At 42.3% G+C, this 27,929-nt stretch overlaps 1 protein-coding gene across 6 annotated transcripts in view; it reads right to left on the reverse strand.

Moving 5' to 3' along the window:
* The window catches only part of ZNF385B (zinc finger protein 385B), a 386,057-nt gene that overhangs the window by 350,055 nt on the left and 8,073 nt on the right, over positions 1 to 27,929 (reverse strand). Inside the window, exon 1 of one of the 6 annotated variants that reach the window (XM_038584990.1) lies at positions 21,806 to 21,826. The exons of the other annotated variants lie outside the window; for them this stretch is intronic. The gene's annotated coding sequence lies outside the window, so the exon portion shown is untranslated. Of the gene's footprint in view, positions 1 to 21,805; positions 21,827 to 27,929 lie in introns of those variants that run through there. 6 annotated transcript variants of the gene reach the window in all.

A 27,929-nucleotide genomic window follows, 5' to 3' on the forward strand; every position in this document is an offset into this window, starting at 1 on the left:
ATTGTCTCTGTGAGCCATTTTCTCATGACCCGAAAATGAGAGTCTAAAATTAGAAGAGAAAGACAAAGAAGTAATTGAAGTATGGAAAACAGTTATCCGGAATGTACCTACCACCCTCCCACTCATCGGAGTTTGGGGTTTGAAACTGTCAAACAGGAAAGGAGTTCTATGTTGTTTAAAATGAATAAGGGAGACATTTTGTTAGGGCATCAGGAAGGGAAAGAGTTATTTCCACAAAGACTGGTAGTGCTCAGGTCTTAACACAACTCTATAAAGCCACCAATAAAACAACAACAAAAGTAGCAGGGGCTTTGGTGCACTCGTGGGTTTTCTTCAGAGATGGAGGTGAAAGGCAGGCTCGTTCACAAGAACGAAAAGACATTTCAAGTCTAACTTGATGACTGATTTCACTCCTGTTAAAATACTCAGACACCACTTTCCCCAGCCCCATCCATCTCCATGAAGCAAAGAGCTCTATTGATAGCTCTGCTGAAAAGCAAAAATATTCCTCAGTGGTGCCTTTAGAGTATTTAGCACAGTCCCTTAGAGTAGGAGGTCAGTAGCAAAATATTTCTCCACAATGCACACAATGGATCCATACCTAAAATGAATTGGTTGGGTTTTTTTTTTTTCATCTGACTTATATATTGTCCAGGATAAAAGTCTTACCTAGATTCCTCTCAGTGCCTAGCACCTACCACAAAATATATGCTAAAAATAAAGAGCAAATGCTCCTGCATCAATAAATAATACAATAAGGTAAGTTTGAAGCTAAAATTTCACAAGGCATAGAGACAAATTTAGTTGACTTTTCATTTATGTATTAATTCAAAACAAACCCTTCATCCAATCAACATTTATTAAGTTCCTACCGTGTTCTAAGGACTACAGTGGACAGAAGACAAATTAGAAACTCCTCCTACTTTTAATGATGTTAAAGAGAGAGATATAATTATCTAAGGATATAAGATGATTTAATACACTCTAAAAGAATGATAAACTCTTCAACCTGCCCTCCGTTTGCTATAGCCCCCCATGCGCCGCACACTGTGTTAAGTACTACGGATAAAGTAATCAAAAATGCATAAATATGATGGCACCACTGGGGAGAAGAAAGGCACAAAGAAAAAGCCAGAGAAAAGACTTGTAAGTTTGGGGAAAAAAAAGAGTGCTCAGAGAACTGCAAACAGCTAGGTATCTTGAGGAGAGCAAGATGGGAGTTATTAGGAGGAAGGAGTGAGTAGAGACTCAGGAAGAATCCAGACCACAGTGGTCCTTATGTGCTTCCCCCCAAAATTAAAATTCTATCCTGTAGGAAATGGTAAGTCATTAAAGACTTTAAAGAAAGTATCTCTCTTCCACAATTTCAAAAATTTTTTTTAAGATTTTATTTATTTATTCATGAGAGATATATATAGAGAGAAGCAGAGACACAGGCAGAGGGAGAAGCAGGCTCCATGCAGGGAGCCCGACGTGGGACTCGATCCTGGGACTCCAGGATCACACCCTGGGCCGAAGGCAGGCACTAAACCGCTGAGCCACCCAGGGATCCCCCAATTTCAAAATTTTAATAGCTGGGATCCCTGGGTGGCGCAGCGGTTTGGCGCCTGCCTTTGGCCCAGGGCGCGATCCTGGAGACCCAGGATCGAATCCCACGTCAGGCTCCCGGTGCATGGAGCCTGCTTCTCCCTCTGCCTGTGTCTCTGCCTCTCTCTCTCTCTCACTGTGTGCCTATCATAAAAAAAAAAAAAAAAATTTTAATAGCTGATTTCCTAACTGCATATATATCATTTTAAGGAAATGATGACTCAATGGGAAATTGGTGTTTTACATTTATATCCTTGTAAATATAAATAATTTATTTGAAAAACAGGATTTTGACATGCAAAAGATAATTTATAGTACTATTTAAATAATATTGCATGTTCTTTAAAAAAAATAACCCTAAATACATATCCTTTAACGAAAACTTCCCACATTTCCTGGCCCCCTGGTTAACTATTAAATGCTGCCTTCATTGAGAATACAGTTTAGCGCAAATTGATATTTGAATATTTTCCAGTTGGGGCTATTACAAATGATGCTTCTATGAACGCTGTGCTTTGGGGACATAGGTATACATCCTTGTGGAACTGCTGGGTTCGCCTTATTCACTCATTGTTTGTAATACTGATACTTTCTGACAGGAGCAAATATAAGATAGAGAAATGTATGAAGCCACAAAAGAACATAAAAGGTAAAAACACATTCTCCAAAGAACCTCTAGACCAAAATTTTAAACATTATTTATTAAACTATATATTTCTTTCACTGTGAACCCACCATATCATATATCATTTAGGTAGGGAAAATGACCTTTTATTTGGGCAACTCTTTAAAGTACAACAGAGATCCATTTCTGCTTTGCTGTTTGATTAAGTACAATTTTTAAAAGAATATATCCTTTATTCAATTTCGTCTTTCAGGTAATTTGCTTCGACATTAAGCAAACCATCATACCATGAGTGGCTACAGTACCGCTAAAAAGAATGTACCAAGAAAATCTAACAGGAAACATTTCTATAAGAAATGCCTCTTGGTTTTTATGAAGTTTGAGAGTTGGAAAAATACAAATCATTTCAAGAAGAACTTTAAAAGGTTTCTTTCAAACAGGCCTATGTAACCAAATCACTGGCAACTGTATTTCTGAAAATACTTCACAAGACTTCAATGATCTGAAATATATGGGTTTAATGGATTGCCTGGGCTCTAAGCCTGGAAATTTTCCCAGAGATCATCTCACGTTTTTATTCCTAGGATCAATAATGTCAGCAGATGTTAAGGCTTGCTAGCCAAGTACAGTGAGGGAGAGGGAGAGAGAAAGAAAGAGTGTCAAGCATTTCAACAGTCCCCAAACAGTAGCTCAAAGAATGAAAGAGATCAAAAACAAGTTATAAGAGTTGGGAGTGTTTGAACAATAGCTATACAAAACATTTTATTGAGTAACTAGGTTTTAGTTAAGAAACACAACCAGCTATAAATCATACACACCATTCCACAGTCCTCCCTAATCATCCTAAAATATAATGAAAGACCAAATGTCAAAATGCTTCACTGATAAACAATTCTGTGTTCCTGATAATATTTCTCCACATAGTTGAAGACACTTTGTTCATTGAAAGAGGATTAATTATTCTCCGAGGCTTTCGGTGATTAAAATATCTTCTTATAAAAGAAAAACCTTATTATAAGTATCTCCAAAAATAATGTCAATTCACTTACTAGAGAAAAATCGAATGGGTTACTGGATGTTCACATGTAAAAAATTAATCTAGACACTTACCTTACACCTTTAACAAAAATTAACTCAAGATCATAAACCTAAATGTAAAACACAGAACTGAAACTTCTAGAAGATAACATAGGAGAAAGTCTTTGGTGACGTTGGATTGGGCGATGAGTTTTTAGATGTAATACCAAAAGCATAATCTATAAAAGAAAATGTGATAGGTGGAACTTTACTGAAATTAAAAACTCCTAATCTGTGAAGACACTATTAAGAGAATGAAAAGACGAGCCACAAGCTTGGAGAAAAAATATTTGCAAAACATGTATCTGATAAAGAACATGTGTTCCCAAAATACAAGGAAATCTCAGAACCTAACAGTAAGAAAAGAAACAACCCAATTTTTAAAAGGGCAAAAGATCTCAACAGACACCTCATCAAAGAAGATAGGCAGATGGCAAATAAGCATATGAAAGGATGCTCAACATCATATGTCATTAAGAAAATGCAAATTAAAACCACAAAGAGATACTAGTACATACCTTTGAGAACGGTTGCAATTCTATTATAATCGCTGAAATACTGACAACACCAAATGCTACAGAGGATGTGAAGCAACAGGAACACTTATTTATTACCAGTAGGCATGTAAAATGGTACCGCTACTTTGGAAGACACACAATTTCTTACAGAGCTGAACACAGTCTTACCATATGATCCAGCAATCATGCTCCTAGGTATTTACCCAAATGAGTTGAGAACTTTTGTCCAGACCTGCACACAAACGATTGTAACAGCTTTATTTTTAATTGCCCAACTTAGAAGCAACCAAGATATCCTTCAAATAGATGAACAGTTAAAGAAATGGTGTTACATCCAGACAGATGAATATTATTCAGCAATAAAAATGAGCTATCAAGCCATAAAAAGACAATGTTGGGGGGGGAGGGGTATCCTTAAACACATACTGCTAAGGAAAGAAGCTAAGGGCAGCCCGGGTGGCTCAGCGGTTTAGCACTGCCTTCAGCCCAGGGCGTGATTCTGGAGACCTGGCATCAAGTCCCACGTCAGGCTCCCTATATGGAGCCTGCTTCTCCCTCTGCCTGTGTGTCTCTCTCTCTCTTCTTTCTGTGTATTTAAATAAATAATAAAAAACTTTAAAAAAAAAAAAAAAAGAAAGAAAGAAGCTAAGCTGAAAAGGCCATGTACTATATGATTCCAACTACATGACATTGTGGAAAAGGCAAAACTATGGAAGTAATAAAAAAAGATCAGTAGTTTTCAGTGGTTGGGGAGGGAAGGGAAAGAGAGATAAGTAAGTGGAACACAGGAAATTTTTAGGACAGTAAAGCCATTCCATAGGATACTGTAATGGTACATAACAATAAGCATTTGGCAAAACTCAAAGAACAGTACAACACAAAGGGCAAACCCTAATGCAAACCATGGAATTTAGTTAATAGTAATGCATCAATATTGGTTCATCAGTGGTAACCAATGTAGCACACCAATACAAGATGTTAACAGTAGGGGAAACTGAGGTAGGGAGTATAGGGACCTATATACTTTCTCCTCTGATTTTTCTGTAAACCTAAAACTGCTCTAAAAAAAATAAAGCCTATTAATTAAAAAATTAACTAAACTGATTTTGATTTTCAAGCAGTTAACATTTTTGAAAATGTACTATAATACTCATAAAATGGAAAACAAGAGAAATTGCACCTGAATCCCTGATCTATACAGATTTCCTTTCCTAGGCACTATTGTAATAATAAGGATGATGAAGGATAACAGTTCTTATGCATTTACAAAGTGCCAGCCACTATGCTAAAGATTTTATCCATTTGCTAATTTAATCCTCACGTGAACTTATGAGGTAAGCACTGATATCCTTGTTTTTCAAATAAAGAAGCAGGATCTTTCCCCATTCATTTCAGCTGGTAAAAGGTAAGCAGGCTGAGGGACCTCACAATGCATCTTAGACTACTAGACCACGTGCTACATTGCATTTACCACAATGTAAAGATCCAATAAAATTACATTAATATCTCCCAAGGACTCCAACTTTATCAGATTAGGTCACTTGAAAAAAAAATAGGTAAAAATAGGCTAAGAATTTAAATTATATATATATATATATTTTAAAAAAACTTATCCATGGAGATGCTCAACCCCTGTCTGCTTTCATCCCAGGTCCAGGGATAGAGTCCTCCATGGGGCTCCCTGCATGGAGCCTGCTTCTCCTTCTGCCTGTGTCTCTGCCACTCTCTGTTTGTCTCTCATGAATAAATAAAACCTTTAAAAAAAAAAAAAAACCTATACGTGACCTACAAATACTTGTATGTATGAACTAAAAGCATAATCTCTAATTTTCTAGAAGTGGACTTCCTTTCAGACAGGTGCCAATGTTTTCATGGCCCAGAAGTCTGTTCAAATGCTCCTTCCAAGAGAAAAAAGACAAGTCCCCTGGGTTACAGCAAGTAATAGACACAAATGCCTTGGGCCCAAGCCCTGGGCCAGGAGTTTGAAGACCAGGGCTGTGGTCTCAGCTCTGCTGGTCCTGATGCAACCACATCTGTTTCTTGCCACCTCCACTAAAAGAGACTGACAGAGAAAATCTGAGTGTCTTCAGTTCTCTGATTCATGGATTTGGTGTCTTACAGATTATTTATTTTTGTGACTTAGAAAAATAACTCGATCACAAGGTAGGCACAAATTACGGTGGGGTGTAGAGTTTCATTTTAACTTAGGCAAGACTCAGTTAGTATGACGTCACTGGTGGGTCTGAGGTTCTATGGCAGAGCCTCTTTCCATAGACAAGTCTTGGACTAGCTGAACAGTCAGATTAAACTGTTTTAGTATCTAGAAGATGAGTTCCATTTGGGATCTTGGATGATTTTGGATAATCAAAGCCCTATGCAAAACAGAAAAAATGAGGAAAGTTTGGCCTTAGGCTATGTTTACAAAGGAATCTCTCTTCCTACCAAGGCCTCCCCAGCTGCCTACTTCCTTGCTTCCCCACTTCACTGGGCATCCATCCCAGGACGTTCCTTGAAGTTTCCTACTGCTACAAAACATTCACCTCTTCTTTTAAAAACGCACTGCCACTACAGCTCTTCTAGGATTTAGAAGGAATGCAAGTAAATTAAGATGACTCGGGAGTGCCTGGGTGGCTCAGCTGGTTATTGACTGACTCCTGATTTCAGCTCAGGTCATAATCTCAGGGTCCTGATATGAAGCCCTACATTGGGGTTCCACACTCAGTGGGGAGTCTGCTTGGGATTCTCTCTCTTTCTCCCTCTGCCCCTCTCCCTGTTTGAGTTCTCGCTCTCTAAAATACCTACATACATATATAAACTGGATCAGACCACAGAATAAATAGCTGAAAGGAGTTTAATCTTTCCTGGGCTGTTATTTGCATTTTTAAAATGTTAATACACATAAATCTTCCAAAGGAGGAATTTGGATAAGAGGAAGTTTTGTGGATTTTAAAGGTTTTTTTTATTCGTTTTTATTTTTATTTTTTTGATTCGTTTTTAGTAAAGGAAAGCACTATTCCAGGACATCTTGTCTTTATTGCTCACCCTACGTTAGCCGACCAAATCAGAAAACAAAACCAGACACCGAGCAACCCACCCCACTTCTGCAACATTACTAATCCAAATCCAAGTCATCCTGCAAGATGCTAGGGTATGTGTGTTCTTTAGGCTAACAATTTAAATTATCAGCCTAGAATGTTAAGTATACATTTTATAACAATTATCACATTCCATACTGATAATCAAAGTGTCCAAGAATTAAAGTAAGATATTCTTAGAGAAAATATTCAAGATATAACTGCAATTAATTTTTATTGTATGAATAAATGCACCATGCAAACAGCAGAAGTGTGTTAACATTATCTCCAATAAGAAATATTTTATTCATTTGAATATTCTCTGGTTTGGGTCCAAAATGACAATATTACATAAAAAGTCTTTCAAAATTATTTTATAGCTTCTCTAAAGTCTGTACAACCAATTATTTTACATTTCTCTAGGTATATCACCCTGGACACACTGAAGAGTGTCTGTGTATTTTTCAAAGAATCAGATGCTTTGTGCAATTTTTATTTGTATAGACACAATTAAATATTCGACTGCATTTTTTCAGTCTTTTGTTTCCCCAAATATGCCTTTATTTTGACTATTTCAGGAGAATACAAAGGAAAATCATGTAAATAAAATGACCTTTTTATTTTTCTCTGAAACTATTTCTAGACCTCACAATAAGATATAGTACCCATAAGAAACATTGCTCTACAGGAGATGCACACCTAAAAGAAACCAATGAAAATACACAATGGATACACACACACACAATGGATACATACACACACACACACACACACACACGAGTATCTAGTTTTAAAGAACAAGATAAAGTTCTCAGATATAAAGTTAAAAGATTAAAAATTAAGAGGGGGAAGTATTAATGCCAGAATCAAAACAAGAAGAAATATTACTATTTGTATGATGCTTTAAAGTTTTACAAGTGTATTGATACCCATTATGCCATTTTGATAAAGCTGCCCTATTTACTAATGGCCAGTACACACACTGCTGTCCTACTAGAGCTTAAAGTTAAAAACGGTAATGGTGTTTTTAAAACTCAGACGTAATAAATACCCCTTTTATATAGCTTTGGCTTTTAAACCACGTTAATGTTTTATATATTAATAAGCCAAAGATCTAAGTAAGAAAGGATAGGGGAAACGAAAATTGATTTGAAACAGAAACAAACCTAATTGTATATCAAATAGATATCCCTTTACAGAAGAAAATACAAAAAAAAAAAACAACAACAACAACACACACACACACACACAGGTAATTTTTGAACATAGCATATGACTTTTATATCCTCAAGGAGATACATTCTAAGGACATAAAGAAGGGCAGAAATATCCTGAACTTCATTTGTCTGATGCTGGTATTGGTGTAACAGTTCTAAAATTTTGGGAAGGGGTTGGGTTGTTAGCTATAAATAAGTAAATATCAATTTATTGATGTCATTGGGACCTAGGCTTTCTTCTGTGGGAGAAGGGAGATTCAAATACAAAAGCGGGGGAAGGAGGGATCCCTGGGTGGCGCAGTGGTTTGGCGCCTGCCTTTGGCCCAGGGCGCGATCCTGGAGACCCTGGATCGAATCCCATGTCGGGCTCCCGGTGCATGGAGCCTGCTTCTCCCTCTGCCTGTGTCTCTGCCCCTCTCTCTCTCTCTCTGTGTGACTATCATAAATAAATAAAAATTAAAAAAAAAAGCGGGGGAAGGAGAAAAAAGAACACCATGGTATTGGATTAGAATTACAGGTATCAGTAAGAGCTTGTGGGCTGTGGTTGTGCGTCTGTGTGTGTGTGTGTGTGTGTGTGTGTTCACTAGCTCTGTCCACTGAATGATTCTAGAATCAGTGATACCTTCATTCTGAAATCAATATATTGGTAGCAATAAACACATCGAGTTCCAAGATGTTGGTTTCTGAGTATCATGCCCCACTAAAACAAACCATGAAATTTTGGAGAAATCATTGATTCTATGTCTGAAGAAGGGAAAATAATAAAGTAAGCCTGGACCTTCTTTCTATGTCAGAGAAAAAGAGAATTCAAAAACTGAGTGAAAAGGTCAGCCTGAAAGGATTCTCAGTAGTCCAATTTGAGACAATTACAGCATCAAAATTATAATGATAGGAGTTGGATTAAAACATCATGAATTTTTTTTAAATCCTTGAGTTCATACTGATTTTTTAAAGGGGGGAAGGGAAGGAAAATTTTTCTTTAGAAAAGTAAACCAACTAACGAATATGGAAAAACCAAGAGAGATAGAAAAATCATCAGTTTCACAACCACCATAGCAATAACTGATTCGGGGAAGGTGCTTCTATGGATACTAATACCATTAGGTGAAAGGCTATTAGGAAACAAGATATTCATGGTCTCAAAGTATCTCCCCATAGATTATTTATTGATTGTCAAGGGGGAAAGATACCTTTACAATGCAGAAATCTAGCAGATACACCTTATCAAATGATGAAGTTTAATGTCATCAACACTAGGACAAAGTAACATCTGATATAACACCTGATATTATGCACTGTGAAGGACACAACACCACCAAGGGAGGATTTTTGCCAAATAGATTTAACCTAAATATAATCATGAGGGAACATCGGTCAAATCCAAATCATAGGAGATCCTCCAGAATAACCAGCTTGTGCTCTTCAAAATTATCAGTACCATTAAAACAAAACAAAACTAAAGAAGTCTGTGGTGACTGTTCTGAATTAGAGGAGAAAAAGAAATATGACCATCAAAAATCACCTATAAAGTAAATGACTGGGACAGTTTGGTAAATTTCAACATAGGCTATAGAGTAGATAAAAGTACTACACTGCTGATTTTTCTGGACACGATCAGAGAGATGGTGAAGAATTTAAGGATGAAATGTCATGACGTCTGCACCTAACTTTGAAATGCTTTAGCAAAACGAAACAAAACAAATCAAATGCTTGTATAGAGAGAAAAGACATAAAGCAAAGGTGGCAAATGATCACCAATTGGTGACTCCACATGAAGAGTTTTTGCAACTTTTCAGTGTATTTGCAATTTTTCAAAATAAAAAATAAAGAGAAATTGTTGGGGGTACCTCAATTGTCCCTTGAGGTAAAGGACACGTTCACACGAGTTTTGACCCCAGCACTGTAGAGTCCACATTATCCGGGTGGGGCCTGAGCCTAACGGCGTGTGGGTAAACAGGTGCACCGCAGAGCCTGTCAGGTGCTGGTGCAGGAGGGAGCTCTGAGAGCCTCAGCAATGGTCTTGGGAACAAGGCAATTGCTGGCACACTGTCCCTTCTTTACTGCGGCCCTCAAAGCCCTGTGTGGTCTGTCCACCTCAGTTGTCCATCGCTGCCTCTCTGGCCCTTATGTGTCCCTCCTCATTCCTACTCTCCTTTTGCTATTCCTCAAAACCATCAAGCTCCTCTCACCTTGGACTTCTGCAATCCGTGTCCTCTGCTTGGGAAGTTCTGTCTCCAGATCCTTGTGCACTAACCTTCATGTCTTGTGGGTCATGGCTAGGCGTCCCAGCCTGGCCAGGGTGTCCTTCCCTGACACCTGCAGCCCTTCAGAACAGCCCTTCATTTCCACTCGCTCTCTCAGAGCATCTTGGTTAGGGCTATCCTTCATGCACTTATCCCAAGGCACAAGTCAGACATTTTATTTATGCATTTATTTATCAGTTTGTTACCTGTTCTCCCTCGAGAGGGCCTTGTCTCTCTTGGCCGCTGCTGTAACCCAGGGCTTTGATCAGGGCCTGATGTACTCTGCAAACACTTAGGGACTTAATGGACCGAGGTGCTAAAACACTGCGCAACCCTATGGATTAAATCCTGCACTGCTTCCCCTGCGATTTTTGCATTTAGAGCAATAAAATAAAATGCAAAACAAGAGACTTTGAGTCGATATTTTCTCTCATATTTCTTTGGGAAAACAATTTCGAGATAACCTGAATCAATGTTCCCAGGTTTTCTAATGAAATAGAAGTGTATTTGCAAATAATCACAAATCGTAGCAAACTGGGCCCCCCTCTCCCCCTTAAGGAGAAATGAGTGAAGGGATGTAACTGCTGCTTTGTTTGCCCCCAGCGCTCCACTTAGCAGCCGGGGGAAAGTATCAAACAATCGGAGGTGGGAACCTATTCTGCTTTTCCACTTCATTAAATCATACATCATTTTTACATGTGAGCCGCCAGGCCATAAATCATGTAAGACAGAATGAGAGCTAATTAAAGGGTCAGCTGAGCATATAATTTTGAATTCCTAGGCACCCAAAAACTGAGATTGACAGTGAGTGTGATAAAACCCAGAATCATTTGTTAACTCATAAAACAAGAATTTTCAAGCTGCCAACTTGTGAAGTCATATTTTCATATATAAAAAAATCTATATCGAATATAACTCTTATATGATAATGAACTTTCAGTCATTTATCCCAGAGTACTTCATTAAAATATACTTAATTTTTTTTTTTTTTTGGTTAACGATTGCAAGGTCAAAAAAAATACAAGTGAATTGTGTTCTCATTTCAGACTGAAGTTCACTCCTGAGATAGGAAACATTGTTAATTGGTATTTCATAGCATATTTCTTCCAAAGTGTGTTCAGGGAAAGCAGGTTAGTAGAAAGAAATTCCATTTGTCAAGGGGGAAAATGAAAATGGAGTTAGACCAAGATGGCCAAGGTCACTAAACAAGTCAGTAACTGTTCTGAGAGCAGAACCTGAAGAGACAGCTGACTCACCGTGGTTTTCCCTCCTCCAAATACACTGCTTCATCTAAAAGGTATTTTGAGGATATTCAAGTTTATGCATTTTATATTTGCATTCCTCATGATGAGGAACTTTCACATTAGAAAAAAACCATCTTAGACTATAATAAATATCAAGACTATTTTCTTTCTCTTAAGAATCCTTAGAGTCATAAAACAGAGCTTGAGATCTAACATGTTGAGACAGCTATACTGGTCAGACATAAATACTAGGCTACAGTTTCGAAAGAAAGGTACTAACTTCCTATCATTACTATAATTTAATAACCTAAAAACTAAAGTGCAATCTCAGAGTTCTTGAATTATTAGAATTTTATCAAATTTAACATTTTCGGAATCACAGCTAAAGGAAATGAAAATTTTACGTGTTAAATATATCCACGGTCTATTTGGCAATTCCTTAAAAATCTAAATCTCCAATATTTTCTGTTCAAGTCCCAGGGTAGAAAAAAAAAAAAAACGTTTCCCTCTGTGAATTCAGAGGTGAAAAAGGTGGGAATTTAGTGAGTTACCTAGATCGAGTTTCCAAAGCTGTGCCTGTTCCTAAATCCTCTTTTCAAACAACATGATACACACATCTCTCTGTGACCAAGTATAGGAAATGAAAAAACAACAACAGAAACAAACCACAGCTCGAGGACAACATTTTCAAAAGATTGCTTGGATCTTTCCTAATCTCATGCCCCACGCGTGAACTTCTGATCACAACAACACGGGCACTTCAGTAACGTACGAAACAAGAAAACTGGCACAACAAGCCTTGCTTGCACAAGATTTGTCTTTTTACCCCTCATACCAAAATCTTCACGCACATGGCATGCCACACTTCTGATCACACGGAAAGTGTGATTATTAGCCTTGGCTACCTATTACCCCAGTATCACTGGGGTAAGACATAGGCTTCCATCCCCTCTACATTTCCAAAGGAAATGCTTACTGCATTGCCATTTCCAAAAGAAGATTTCCTCAGGAAAAGGAAAGCACATGCTTCTATGGGATGCAAAGCTATATATAGATATATATAAATATATATCTGGATCTGTGAGCAAAAAAATAGCAAAGAATACTGGAAGCTCCATGGTGTCTCTAGTCTGTCATATTTGAGCACTATACACTCTTCCTAAGGAAAGAATCAGTAATTTGATATTTGTTTCCATGGCCAGAATCATGGAAGGGGAAATTAATTTATATAAAACTACATTTAAAATATTCTTTTGCTTAAAAGAAAAAATAATATGAATAATAGGCTGAGTTAAAGATGAGTTATCACTATAAACAAAAAAAAAGGGGGGGGGGTTTGCGCTCCTAGCAAAGATCCTTTCAGTTTCAATGCTATAATAATCTATCCTAATTCAAAGAACACAGGCTACTATAAACCATTTGGAGGAGGAAAACCATCTAGGATTGACATTTCTCCCAGAGTTCTTTCTGGAGAATTCTTCTCCTGAAGAAGATTAATGCCTAACTCTAGAAGAAAACTGCTTAGTTGTGGTCAACAGCCTCTTACTCATACTTGACAATTCTTTTGGGACTTATTAAAGACCAGCTGCAAAAGCTGTAGCCACTGAGCCATCCAATGAACCCTGGGTCTGTTGCTCCCATTAACTACCCAACACACCTGTCCCCATGGACCTTACCAGAGAGAACTGTGCACAGATGGGGTCTTTCCCACCACCCAAACCAACTCAGTGCTCTCTCCCATGAATTTTCATTAGTCAATGAAGTAGAAAATTTTCCAATGAATCGCAAACGAAATGGCCTTTCTTGACCAGAAATGGATACTATCGTTACCTAAAGTGACTTTTAAATGTGATGTTCGAGTCTATGATTTTATGGTACCATTTGAAATAATAGAAAGTAAAACACAAAAATGGACATTTTGTGATAAGTGTCTCTGTCTAATTCAATTCTTTATCATTGAAATTTTTCACAGATGTTAAAAAAAATCTAAGGATTTCAGATCGCCATTAGTGTCCCACTGGGAAAGAAATACAATATTCAAATTGGGAAAATCTGAAAAGAGTTTATTTTTAAAGGACTGTTCACAAGTATAGAGTCAGAAGCGGAGGAATCACAAGGATACACAGGAACCAGGGGTCTGAGAGAGGATGGTGTTACACCCCCCGGGGGGGAAGTCAGTTACCTACATCTGGAGAGCAGAAAAGACCATGAGGGAGGCCACGTTGAGAGAGGCCGTGACCAGCACAGGACACAGTCAACCTGTGGTAACCTTGCAGCGTAGGGTCCAGGAAATAAACACTCTGATCTCACTCTCCTCCCTCTCTCCCATCTCTGGCCAGCGTTTTCCATTAATCAAACCCAACGATAAGACAGTGGACAAGGGATTCCAGAGATTTGGTCCATATGGGTCAGCCTCTTAAAGCAGAGACATGAGTGGACAAGGGCTAGAGTGGATCCAGAGGGACAAATGGAAAATATCCACAGACAGAGACAGACCACACAAGACTTCCTTTCCAAGATTAGATTAAAACTACAGATATTTTTTTTAAAACATTACAGAATCAGGGTATTCACATGGGACAGGACCAGATGCAAGGTCCCCAGCACAGCTGGCCTCGTCCCCCAGGGTCCCTAAAATAAGCACACAAGCACTGGCAGTGCAAGGCACGATCTTGCTGAGGAAGAAAGAGTTGCTCATTTCTTGCCATACCCGGTTAAATCCACATTCGGGAAGATTTTGACAAGGTCCTCCGAACATGATGCAAAGAAGTTTGGGTCATGTACGTGCAAAATCAAATCATAGAAGTTCTTTGATTGGAGCAATGCCACGATTGCATCTTTGTTTAGAAATATTTCTTTGATGCTATTATGGCATCAAGATCAGAAGAGAACACGAATGAAAGCTAGGAGACCACTCAGAAAGCCATTACGATAATCCAAGAGAAACAAATTCAGTATTATCATTTTGTGGTTTGTACTTTTAAAAATCCTTGGTGCCTAATACTTTGTGATATAAGGAATTTGTTCCTTCGATTTTGAAGTTTCTATATCCTCTTATCGATTTCTCTTGCTTCTTGACATCCCAGGACCAATCATTCACCAACTCCTTTTGAGTTTAGCTTTTTAGCACCTCTAGGACCTACCTCTTATCTCTGCCAGTGCTCTGATAAAGACCACGTTTAAAAAAAAAAAAGACCACGTTTATCAGGTAGGCTAGCATTTCTCAAATTACGTACAAACTGTTCTTGAGGATTCCACAGAAAAGAATGTTTTCTTGTCAAATACTTTGGGGAAGACCTGAGATAAACAAAAGTAAATAGTTTGCTTATATGACTTGTGAATTCCTAGAGACGGGGGCTACATTCAGCAGTTCTCCCCTTTCATAGAAAACTTAAGAACATCTCCAGGGACAGTGGTGCACCTCAGACTATAGATGGCAAAACGCTGACATGGACAAACTAAGGTTTTTCTTGTATTTCAGTAAAGTTCCTTCAGTGTGCTGACTTTTCTGTATTTACTGTCTTTATTTATTTTTTTGTATTTATTTTGTAATTTTTGTATTAATTTTTGTATTTATTCTGTATTTCTGTATTTATTGTCTCCAGGAAAAAGATTTCATAGCATAGAGCAGAAGAAAGAAGGAAATGAGGGTACTCCTTTCTTGCAGTTTGAGTTTTGAACATTAGGGCAAATCGTGGGCAACAGATTTGAAAGAATATGATGAGTAAGAGCAAAGCTTCCTACTTTCAGACTAAATAAAAGGGAGAGAAAGGGAGATAGTTAAAGGGTACTGCAGAGACTTTTGACCTAAGTGAGTATCTGGGAAGGGAGCCCAGGTCTCAGCCCACTCGCCAGCCTTGCACTGAGCCCTGATGGAACGAAAGATAATGGAAACCCCAGTAGTTTTGGTAGATCTAAGAAGCCTGAGAATCTGTACCTTCCTGGGAACATGGAGCCCTGAGAATAAATGATAAATGGCTGAAATGTACTATATTGACGTCTGGATGGAAGTTTCTCAATCCCAGAGATATTAACATTTTGGTTCCAAGAAACCTTTGTTGTAGGGACTGTCCTGTGCTCTAGAGGATGTTTAACAGCATTGCTGGTCTGTATCCACAAGATGCCAGGAACATAATCTCCTTCCCCAGTTGGGGCAACTAAAATGTTTCCAGACATCCCCAAATGTCCAGGGGTGGGAGGGTAGGTGGGAATCCCAGTTAAGAACCACTAGCCTAGGTAGTTAAGAGTCCTAGACAGCTTCGGCAGTTTCCTCCTGGCACAGTATAGGTGGCGAAGAGCTGAACGAAACATTCTGGAGGATCTAGAGCAACCTGCATGGCTGATGTGCTAGAACCAGATGGGATAGGAAAAAAACGAATCGATGCCTATGGATGCCAGAGAAGACTAATCACTCCCAAGGACAAAATGGTACGCTCCCCATGGATATCTCGGCATTGTAGCTGCACTGGTTAAGAATGAGGATACTGGAGCATAGCAGGCATTGGGCTGCCCGGTTCGAATCCCAGGTCTAGTCATTAAGAGCTGTTTGACTTTGGTAAATCACTCGACTTTCTGGGCCTGTTTCCTTATTTATAAGATGGAGATAGTAATAGCATGTACCCGATATAGGGTTACTAGCGTAATTAAATTAGTTCAAATTTATAAAGTACCTGCTTTTTATATAACTAAGGGTTTTTTTAAGATTTTATTTATTTATTCATGAGAGACAGAGAGACAGAGGCAGAGACACAGGCAGAGGGATAAGCCAGCTCGCTGCAGGGAGCCCAATGCGTCACTCAATCCCGGGACCCCAGGATCATGACCTGAGCTGAAGGCAGACGCTCAACCGCTGAGCCACCCAGGCGTCCCCATAGCCAGGTTTTGAATAAGTAGTGGTTTTTACATGTAAATAAACATGGACTTAGATCTCAGTCAGAGAAGGGGAGTACAACCCTGAATTATATAGCTAAGTTTCTACCGTCAAATCGAAGGAAGCTCACAATAGAAACTGAAATTCCTAGGAAAAGAATGAAGTTATCTTTCTATTACCAACTGTGTCAAGAAACTTCTTCTCAGTATGTCGGTCTCTTTGCATCCAGTCTAACCTTCTCTGTCCCAACCCCGATCTCTATCTTCATACCACCACTGTGACCATCATTCACATCTCAAATCTGATCAGATAATGGGCATCTGATCAGTCATGGTCACACAGACATGCCCCAACAGTTAAAGGCGATGTGGCGAAGGGCATGGCATGAAAGTTCATTGAGTTTCTGTGTAAAATTTTATTTGAAAAAGTGATCTATGCTCCTAAAAAAATATTTAAAAATCATTGGCCCACAGAGGTTCCACCAGATGGCAGTCAAACCCACCCATGAGCAGCCCTTGCCCATCTTTCCAGCTGTTTGTAAACAACCCCAGGGTCCAAATGAAGAAAATCACTGACAGAGAGCACATGTGCTCACTAACTTCATAGTTCTGCACGTGCTGGTTCATCTGCTCGGAATACCTTTCTCTGTCTCCTACCGATGTGATGTCAATGAAGGGATCTTTTGCTGAGAAATATGCTCAGATTTGCATTTAATAAAGAAAACTCAGGGACTGAAGGCCTCTCCTTTGGTGCTGGGGGCACTGCTTTGTGTGCTGTGGGATTTTTTTGCCAAGGCTGGAGATCCCTGTGATAAAATACATAGCTTCCCCAAATGTATCACACCCCCGCTCAACGTCCTGCCACGGCACTGGAGTGCTCCAGAGAAGCAGACTAACCTTGGATCCACCAACTTTAGGAAACCAACCTCTCCCTTTCTTTTCTATTTCCTTGCTTACCCTACACCCAAAGCTCCTTGATGCTCTTTCTGCCTAGAATATACTCCCTTCAAGGGGCCTCTAGAACACTAGTCTCTCATCTAATGTGGGCAACTTGCTTTCTTCCCTGCAAATCAACTCTCCCCTGAGGTCAGGGGAGCACACAGGCCCGGCTACCTGTTTGAAAAGGGAAAGGAAGTACACACGTAGAGTGAAACAAACTGTCTCACAGGGAATCACGATTCTACCTCTATGGGTAGCTCTGTGAATCGCCACTTCTTTCTTCATGTTTTTCATGAATTCGTTTTGTGGTCAGAAGCATATACTACTTAAAAAGAAAAAAGGTCCAATCGGGACACACAATTATGTTGGAGCATCATTATGCAAGCTACACTGCAACACAGGTACATGACAGAAAGCAGTAGCTTGGGTCTCCAGATCTTTAACACAATTGATGCCGTGATGAAAAACACGATTTCCTCCAGAGGGTCACCATTCATTGTCTTCACTCATGCATCCGTGTTCATACCCTTTCAGTTCAATGCCACAACCCATCAGATCACCTTCTCCTCTGTCCCATTTGGCAGCCAGTCCCAGGACTGCTGCTGGTTTTCCATCTGTCAAACTCAATCTATCTTCAAAAGAGAGGCAGGGCCTGGAGAGTAGACGGAGCAAAGAACAACGAAGGCAGAGACTGATTTCACCCTGGATTTGGTCTTCCTTCAGGGGAAGAGGAGTCCTAATAATATGGAAATTCCCTCACAGGGACTTGCTTCCTGGCTCAGTGAGAGTCTGGCTAGAACGGAGCTTCCAGCCTGGGAGACAACAACCCTATACAGTGAACAGCTTTTGCAGCTGGTCCTTGCCCAGCTGTGAAGATCCCTCTTGACCTGCGGCATTTTGAACAACTCTGTACAGTGTAGCCATGCTCACGGCAGATTGTTCCAGAGAAGACAGTGATCCAAGTTAGCCACTCAGACAGAATGGAACATGCCTACAGAAGTTCCATAAAAATGGAACCAGTTGAAATGGGCTCTTCCATTGGCTAGTTGTATGACCTACGGTAAGGCATTTAACCTCGCCTGACCTATTTCTTCATCTGTGGAAAGAACAGTCTGAACTAGATGATGTTTAAATTTCCATTCTAGCCTTGCATTATGGTTTTTGTGATGAAGGTGAGTTTCTCAACTTCTTAAGCATCAGTTTCATCATGTGTAAAATGGGGATGCTTAAAACACTACCGCACACAGCCTGTGGCCTCTGGTTGATATTGCTATTTTCTTGTTATTTCTATATGGAACATAATTTGAAATTAGAGAAAAGGAAGGTAGGGAGAGATGGATGGAAGGAAGTCAAGGTGAAAACATAATTGTTCGGTCAAAGGAAGGCTTTGAATAAGAAGATCCAACCACTTGGCTTACCATTAGTGCAAAGAGGTTGGGGAAGGGTAGACCAAGAATCGGTATGACTCTCCAGCATGCAAAAATGTACAGGGTGTTTAATTGGGACCTTAAAAAAAGAAGAAGAAGGTAATGCTATTTATCCCAAGCTCTATTACTCTCAGAACCTAAGTGAAAATCTAGTAACAAAGGGTATTTCAAATACAAGTAGCACTGGGTAAAGTCATAACTCTCCAATGAATGATGAACTATTCAACTTGGAGAACCATGTTGAAGACTTATTTTTTCCTTTGCCTTTCTTTGTGTCCTCGTCCTGCTGACATGGACTATATCTGTATACCAGGCCCATTCCTTCCTTCAAACATCAAGAGCTCACTACTCCAACACCACACAAAATTGGTTATCTCCGATGCAAATGATTTTCTCAATCCAGAAACTACTCTAACACCCTGAAAGGTGGTTAATGATTTAAGACTCAGAAGAATAACCTAGGATGTCCATTATAGGGTATTCTTCTCTGTATGGATGCTGTGCTCTGGTAGCAATCTAGGATTTACTCATATATGTAGCCTGATCCCGGTTCGATTCTTTGGGGAGTCAATGATCCGACTGGGTACGATGCAATGAATTGAATGACAGAAGGTAGGACAGGTAAGAGATGAAAATAAATAAATAAAAGGACCCGTGCTGCATAATGTGGGGGCATATGATGCCACCCTCGAGAGATGTAAAATCTCGGCAATAAATGGATTGCAGGTAGTGACGGCAGTCGACCCAGGGTACTTCAGCCAGAACAACAAAAAAAATGCCATTCTGCCTATACGGGTGAAAACAAGTGTCACCGAAATTGATGGAGACAGGGATCAAAGATAAACTCATCACACGACGGGCATGTCACACCTGCCTCTCATATAGAAGAACTGTATGGATCGCCTGCATGTTTTCCACATCGCATTTGTGAAGATTTGCAGCTCTTGTTCTATTTTCTGGGCTTGTATGTGCAAAGCAACATGTGCACAATTGACCCCGTCAGATGGTCACACCAGGAAACTGGCAAGAGCTTCCCCATTCGGGGGATCCTAGGTACCTCCTAAGGAATGCGAGAACGAACTCGTCCGTGGTTCCATATTCACAACTTGATACCAGGTGCCCTAGAATTCAAAGTGCGTTTGTGGCGCTCTTGGATGCCTTAGAACAAAACCAATCACTACCGTCTGCTCCAGGCGGCTGCCACGGCGCTGTCGGAAGCTGGCATGGCGTGGGGCTGGCAAGACCTTTTCAGAGCCGACTGGTTCTCTTGCAAGCTGATGAAAGACGAAGGGAACCTCTCAGAGAGTCTCCCCTTGGACAATATTCTCTCCACTGACATACCTGCACCTGGAAGGGCCTTTCCGTCGTCGTGGAAAGTCACCTTAGAGGGGTTAATGCCTTGTTAACTATGAAAACAGTCATTTGTGCACGGTTATGCCCCAAATTTGGTGTTATTCTGTTGCTTTTCTGTTTACATTTTAAAACTATATTCTTGTAAAATGTCTAGCATGCCTATTTTCAAAATCTGCAGCTCAGAGGATCCCGCAGCCTTAGGTTTCTAAAATCATCTCAGAAACAGAAGTACAGCTCTAATTTAAATCATCCTAATCACTCAGATGTCTAATCAGAGATGTTGCCCACATGTCCTGTTACATTTACATATTTTTAAGTGGGAATTTGCTGATACACGGTGATATCGGGAAGGAGCTCGCTGATAGGCTCCTACAGAGCCTTCACGCCAGACGGCCGTGCCACCGCGGGTCACCTCCTCAAAGGACCCACACCGCGGCTCCACAGAACCCCTCAAAAGGCTTGGGAAGAAAAAACTCGTCCTGCTTGATTTCACGTATGAAATCCAGGATGCTGCTGCCCCAAGGCACGCGGGCAGGTCTGCCCCCCCGAGCGGCCTGTCGTGAGCCCCGAGCGCAAGTGAGGCCGCCGTGGAAGCAGAGGCCTCGCCCTTACCGGCCTCGGTCCACGGTCCACGGTCCACGGTCCACGCGGCGAGCTTCAAAGCGCACATGGGGATGCCGCAGGCCCGAGGTGGAGCCCGGGACGCTGCACGGTTTTTCACAAACTCCCGAGGGACGCCCGTGCTGCCCGCCCAGGGCCCACCCTGAGCAGGAGGGTCCGCTCTGCCGGTGCCCCCGGGCACATCGGGCGGCCTCTCGGCGCTTCGGCTCCCCTCTCCAGGAGGCAGACAGGAGGCCGGGGCTCAGGCACGCCGGGGGGCTCAGGGGCTGAGCGGCAGAGCAGCTGCCTTGGGCTCAGGTCATGACCCCGGGGCCTGGGATCGAGTCCCGCCTTGGGCTCCCTGCAGGGGGCCTGGGTCTCCCTCGGCCTGGGTCTCTGCCTCCCTCTCTGTGCCTCTCATGAACAAAAGAAAGAAAGGGAAGGAAAGGGAAGGAAAGGGAAGGGAAGGGAAGGGAAGGGAAGGGAAGGGAAGGGAAGGGAAGGGAAGGGAAGGGAAGGGAAGGGAAGGGAAGGGAAGGGAAGGGAAGGGAAGGGAGGGAGGAAGGAAGGAAGGAAGGAAGGAAGGAAGGAGAAAAGAGGAAGGCAGGAAGGCAGGAGGAAGGGGAAAGGAAAAGGAAGGGAAGGGAAGGGAAGGGAAGGGAAGGGAAGGGAAGGGAAGGGAAGGGAAGGGAAGGGAAGGGAAGGAAGGGAAGGGAAGGGAAGGGAAGGAAGGAAGGAGAGGAAGGAAGGAAGGAAGGAAGGAAGGAAGGAAGGAAGGAAGGAAGGAAGGAAGGAAGGAAAGAAGGGAAGGGAAGGGAAGGGAAGGGAAGGGAAGGGAAGGGAAGGGAAGGGAAGGGAAGGGAAGGGAAGGGAAGGGAAGGGAAGGGAGAGGGAAGGAAGAGAGACTTCACTTCGTCACTTCAGGGAGCTGAAGAGGGCGGGACGGGACGGACGGGACTGCAGGCCGCCATCCTGCAGGGATGAGGCCCGGGGAGCAGTGAGCCGACTCTGGAGTCCGGGAAGCCAACGCACCGGTGCCACCGCCGCTGCTCCTGCCTCCGGGCCCGCTGCACGGTCCAGGTCTTCCCTTCTTCTCCCCAAGTCCCAGGCGCCACCGAAACCGTCTCAAGACACGAGGTTACCGAACTGAAAGGCAGGGCGGAACAGACGGTAGTTTTCTGTGCCCGCGGCATCTGTCCCGTAATTCTGGTCCCCGAAATGTGCCTACTGCTGCCTGCCCGCGGCACACGGGGGGGGGGGCGGGGGGGGGGGGCACGGGGACACCGCGGTCCCTGCCCAGCAGCACAGCAGCTAAGGGCGGAGGCGGCGCTGGCAACACACTTGGTCCCGGGTCAGCCCGCAGCCTCGGCTCGGCATTCGAGGACCTTCTCCTACTAAACTGCCTTCGCCCCGGCTTCCCTGGGAGGCACCTGCCGCCACCCCTGGTTCTGTGGCAGCAGCCGGTCGTGGTGCCATCGGACCCAAGGACATCGAACCGGAGGAGGAGGAGGCTCACAGGAACGGGGACTGAGCGTGCGACACAAATGAGGCGGAAGGGCCTGGAATAAGGGACCACGCCGCTTCGGCAGGCAGGCGGCTCCCCGTCTGTCCCCTCGGGGGAGACTCGGGGGACAAGAGCGGAGACACCTCCTGGCTTTACAGATGCTCAGGGATGCTCTTACCTAGTCTAACCCGCTTTCAACGGAATCTCTCTTGGGAGGCGCCGCACCTAACAGGCCACCCTGTACCTAGAGGGGCGCCGGGGGGGGGCTCGCGGGGTGCAGGGCAGCAGGCCGGCTCTAGAAGGACCCGGGGAAGTGAGGGAGCACCCCAGGAGGCCAGCCGGGGCGCAGGCTGCGAGCTGCCGGGGGTGGCCACGGGCACCAGGCACAGAAGGGCCTTACGGAGCCGCTGCAGAGTCGGGCTCAGGGCAGCCCCCTCGTGCCCCCCGCGCTCTGCCACCAGGCTGCACACAGTCTCAGGGGCACCCATGTCCTCGGGATTGAAATTTTACATCCAGGGACGCTATTTCAAATAATCTAATTTGGTGAGATGAGAAAATCATATCTCGTAAAACTATCATCCCTTTCCAGGAGGCCCTATACGGGTTTGCAGGCTGTGGCGGTATCTAGCCACAGCACGAGCCTCCCTTCTTGGCGATACCGAGACGACAGACTTAAAGATGAAATTATTTTAATAAGCAATGTTACTACTCGGTATGTGCAGTTTGTTCTTTACAACCTGAACTTCATAAATTTTTATAAGGTGTCTATTTACTGTCAGGCTCAGGAGCTGCTGTGTCACTGCTGCTCAAAGCTTTTTCAAATAAAAGAATCTTGGCTGGATGCGATACATTATGTGGTATTGAGAGAGACGACCCCACGCCCACTCCCAGTGTCTCCTCAGTAACACTCCTGTCTTCTATGCAAATGGTAAAATAAATATATTCCCGGTCACTGTGAAGCAGGTCGCTCTTGTGGCCATCGCACATGCAAGAGCGGAATGGCTCAGCAGGAAGGCACCTTGACTATCCTCTACTAATTCTCAATGGAGGGCAAACGATGTGCAAGAGAGCAATATAATCGTGCCAAGAAAACTTCTTCGGGACTTGTGTGTGGGTGTCTTTCAGGGGTTGGAGAGAAGAGGAAAAAAAGAGACGAAGGCCTATTTTCAAATAACCATGATCATTTCCCAAGCGCTCATTATGTTTCTGGGGCAGGATTCGCACTTTGTGTATGTTATCTCACTGAGTCCCTGCAGCTCTTGAGGAATGGAATATTCTGGCCATTTTATGGGAGAGGTATCGTTGGCCTCGAGAGGTTTATAATGTTCCCAAGGCCACAGAACAGGAACTCGATGATCCAGGTGGGTCAGGTCACAGGGAACAGTGTTGTACCCCAATGTCAGCTCCTGGCATTGCTTCTCCTCCTAGGCAGAGGCAAAGGACCTCAGGAAAACTTAGAAGGGAAAAGAGATTAGGAAATACAGTACTTCGGTATGAGCCCCTGTAAATTGTCCGGACAAACTCCTCATTTTACTGAGAAGAAACAATGAGGTGGTCACAGAAGTAGTTCTAGGTGACAAAGCCAGCCGACAGCAGGAGCAGGATTTCTTCCTCATCCGACCAGGAATGCTGCCAAAGGCAACACAACTAGTTGGGTTGACGAAGGGGCTGCACAAGAGGTGGTTTTCCCTTCTCTAATTTGGGGGATTTTTTTTCCCCGCCTCATTCTCTTCACTAGCTTTCCCCTGAAATAGAATGAATGGGATAGGTAATTAGGATGTGGTCAGGAGTGGAAAGGCAGGGTTGGGAGGAGAAAGAATATTCTGGTAGATTTCCTTACCTTGAGGATAACAGTCATCCCAGATATTTCTTTTGGGGGAAGGGGTATGATGGGAGGAGAAATCAAATATTCAGTTAACAGACATCTGCTTTCACTACTTGCCAGATAGATACTTTAGAACAGACACTGACTAGGTGAATCGGTCAAAGGGGTCTGCTCTCAAAGAGCCTGCAGTCTAGTGCGAAAAAATGAATACAACCAACACAAACCTGATTGTTACAACCTAATAGTGCAGGTACCATAGAGGAAAGGGAAGATGTGATATGAAAAGATGATCAAGGAGATTAGCGCAGGTAGGGTGAGTATGCAGGGCAGCTTTTGTGACATCATCGAAAATGCAAGAAAGCAACTGGAGGACCCTGGCTAAGAGAAGACTCGCTGGAATTTTTGCCTTTTGGCTGCTAAATGAGATGATGTTTTGGCACAGAATAGGTGCTCATTAAGTGCAATGTGCTTAAAAAGGTTGGGCGGGGGGAGGTGAGGTCATTATTCTTTCATCTTTTAAGGAGTCTAGGAAACACCTACCTCTTCACACCTACCTTTTTGTCTTATACACCCCCTCCCCTGCCTATGGTCACTCCTCAAACTATTTTATCAATAACGCCAAAAAGGGGATAGATTACAGTGGTCAGCCTAGTTGAACCTCAATCTTGTCTATCTTGTTTCCAGTGGCCAATCCTCTCACGTGTGACATACTTCCCTCTGGAACAAGCATGAAACTTCTGGGCCAGTACTGAACAGTATGAATCATTAGAAAGTTCTCTCTCATATTGAATTGAAATCTGCCTCCCTACAATCCCACCCACTGAATCTAATTGTGCCTGCTGGAACTTCAGAAAAATGAATCTACTTCTTTGTCCACATGTCATCCCTTTGAGTGTTTGCAGGCAGCTTCCATGTCGGTTCAAAGCCCTCTTATCTTGCACCAGATGGTAAGGCATGTGTCTTGTCCTGCTGCTAAAGAAGGTTAAGAAATGGCAGCATGGGGGTGGGGAGACTCGTAAAAATTCTGCTTTGTGTCTTTCTTCATGCTAGGCTGCTTAGAGTGGCTTTAACCAGTGCCGAAATCATGTTCTTACTGCACTGTGCCTTATGGTCATAACAAGGCTTGGCAGAAACAAAGGCGTGGGCTACTCCGAGAGGCCTTTGGAGTCGTACAAGCTTCTCGACTAAGCACAGGTCCCAGAGACTACCGAAAACCCATCCCATGGAGGGCCTCTCCAACGAGCATCGTCGTTAACTCTATGGAATAGTTCAGAGCTGTCTTTCAAATGCTTTTCCTAATGTTAGAGAAAGAAACTTGCCATGTCGCCAGTAACTATCCCTTGAGAAGATCCATAAAGTCTAGCATCGCTATCTCCTGTATGCACAACTCCCTCTCACATTTAATCTGATTGGTGGTATCGTTTTCCAGGTAGACGTCTACCTGGAAAATGGTATACGTAGATACCTACCTGGAAAATGATATATTTTGCCAGTCACCCAACTTCCCCAACCCCTGTTGGTTACCAGTGAGCCTTCCTTATTGTTGAAGGAAGAGGCTGACATCCAGGAGGACTGAGTCAGGCTAAACACAGGGTTCCACCAAAACACGAACTTGCAACGAGGAGATGTCAAACTATTGACTTTGATGCCACCTTGCCCTCAATCAATCTCCGAAGTTTTATTTTTTATTTATTTATTTATTTTCTCCGAAGTTTTATAAAGGGTTATTTAACGAGCTAGAGCACTATTGTTCAGATTTTAAAATAATCAACGACAAAGTTGTTCATAAGTAATAATCATTTTCAATATCCCTTTCACTCATTATTTTATATAGCAACACTAAAACATTCTCTAATTTACATTTTTAAATGGGTCTATTGGAGTACGCACCCTGAAGACAAAACTGTTACACACACACACACAGTAATTTTTCTTGCTATAATTCTTGATATTTCAAAAAGGCAATTTCAAGAATTCAACTATTTCTAAAGATCAGGATGCCTTTCCCCCTGTGCCAGCCAAGAGTACATTATACTGCTGCTTTTTCCAAAGCACTTTAAGAGGAAGACAACAGATCTGAGAACCTGTGAAATTCTCGACAAATTTAAACCCTGCTTATGTAAGCTATACACAGGGAGGCAAGGAAGACTTCAAGGATTTAAAAAGGCTTAAAGGGGTCTCTCTGCCAGGACAGCAGCAGTTTGAATGTGTGCCATCACATCTGTACATTTGGCACAGTCATTTGGGACTCCATTCGGCAGCTGTGGAAAAGAGAAGACAGGAAGAGACCAGAGAGAAAGGAGCCTGTGTCTCCCATCATAAAACCACAAGGACAGGAGAAATGGCTGTTTGCAGGATGCAGAGAACGGAGAAGCCTGGAGATGTGGGAAGAAGAGACACTGCTGACATTCAGGAGTCATGGTGGTCCCCGTACTGGCCTTCCGGTCACTGCAGTTGGTGTGGTCACCGCAAGCACTGGGGTTGTCTGAGGCTGTGAGCCACGTGGGCAAAGGCTAGCTCCGTAGAGCACTGGGTAGAGAGCTTGATCAAGGCATAATCATCATCTGGAGAGCCAAGGAAAAGCCAGGCTCTAAGACCTCACATCCCACCGCATTTTTTTTTTTTTTTTTTTTTGTAGAGTTAGGTTTGAGCCCTGGAATCTGAATATCACAAGTGAGCTCACAGGGATACTGAGGCAGGTAGCCAACGGTCCACACTGCTACGAAGAACCATGCTGTACTAAAACCTGCAGCTGATGGCCACTGGGTAGTCAAGGAGAGAACATAGCCTTGTTCTCTAGCATTTGCACACGACAGGCTCCACATGGGTGATGTGGAGCAGCTTAAGCAAGGAGTGGCCTGTGGTTAACGCATCACAGAGGAACTGAGCTTGGCCCTCTTCCACTGTGCTTTCACTAAGAACCGCAGTAACTCTGATACGCATCCAGAACTAAGAACAAGAGTTAATCTAGGGAACTAGACTAAGTTTGGTCTGTGAATCTACTGGGATACTTGTAAAATATTTTGATAAAATACTTAGATTACCAGGTCCTACCTCAAGACCTGGTGAGCAGAAAACTTCAAGGGTGAATTCCAGCAATTTGCATTCTTTGCAAGCCCTCCAGGGATTCTTTTACATGTTAAAGTCCAAGAATCACTGTACTAGAGACATTTTTTAGGATCAACCTAGGACCACAAGCATGAGACACAAAGAGAAGGTTATCAAAAGAACAAAACTAAGATTTTACCATCCACATTCTGAGTCATGATGATTTTATTCCTATGGAAATGAGACTGACCATTAAGAACCATACACGTAGTAATTAGGTACATACGTAGACTTAAACTCTTTGTAATCCTGCATATAGTTTACCAACTATGGTTTCTTTGGTTTTTGTATTTTGTGGGGTGTTTTTTTTTTTCTAATTATTTTCTTGTCTAAATTCCAACTTAGAAAATCTAGTGCAGGTGTTAAAATAAATGCCTGCGAACCCAGGAGGATTCAGGTGACTATTTAACTACAATTCAGGTGCCCGAGAAGAGACTGTCCTTGAATGAGTCCACCTTGATAACAGACCCTGGTTACAAGAGCTGGCTCCTATACCTAGATGACTCTCTGATTTGGGTCACCTCCCAACATTCCAGGTTTATACATGAGTACCAAGTTCGCGAAGCACGTTCATGCAGAAGCTACATCTTAAACCACTCGGTCTTTTCAAAAATCCTACACCCTGACTTATATATTTTGTTATTACAAAAATCCATCTGTGCTTCACATGGTTACAAACTGTCTAGAGTCCCTGTAGTGCTTACAATCCCACACCTCTA

The sequence above is a fragment of the Canis lupus genome, chromosome 36, assembly GCF_011100685.1.
Source record: "Canis lupus familiaris isolate Mischka breed German Shepherd chromosome 36, alternate assembly UU_Cfam_GSD_1.0, whole genome shotgun sequence".
NCBI classification, from domain to species: Eukaryota; Metazoa; Chordata; class Mammalia; order Carnivora; family Canidae; genus Canis; species Canis lupus.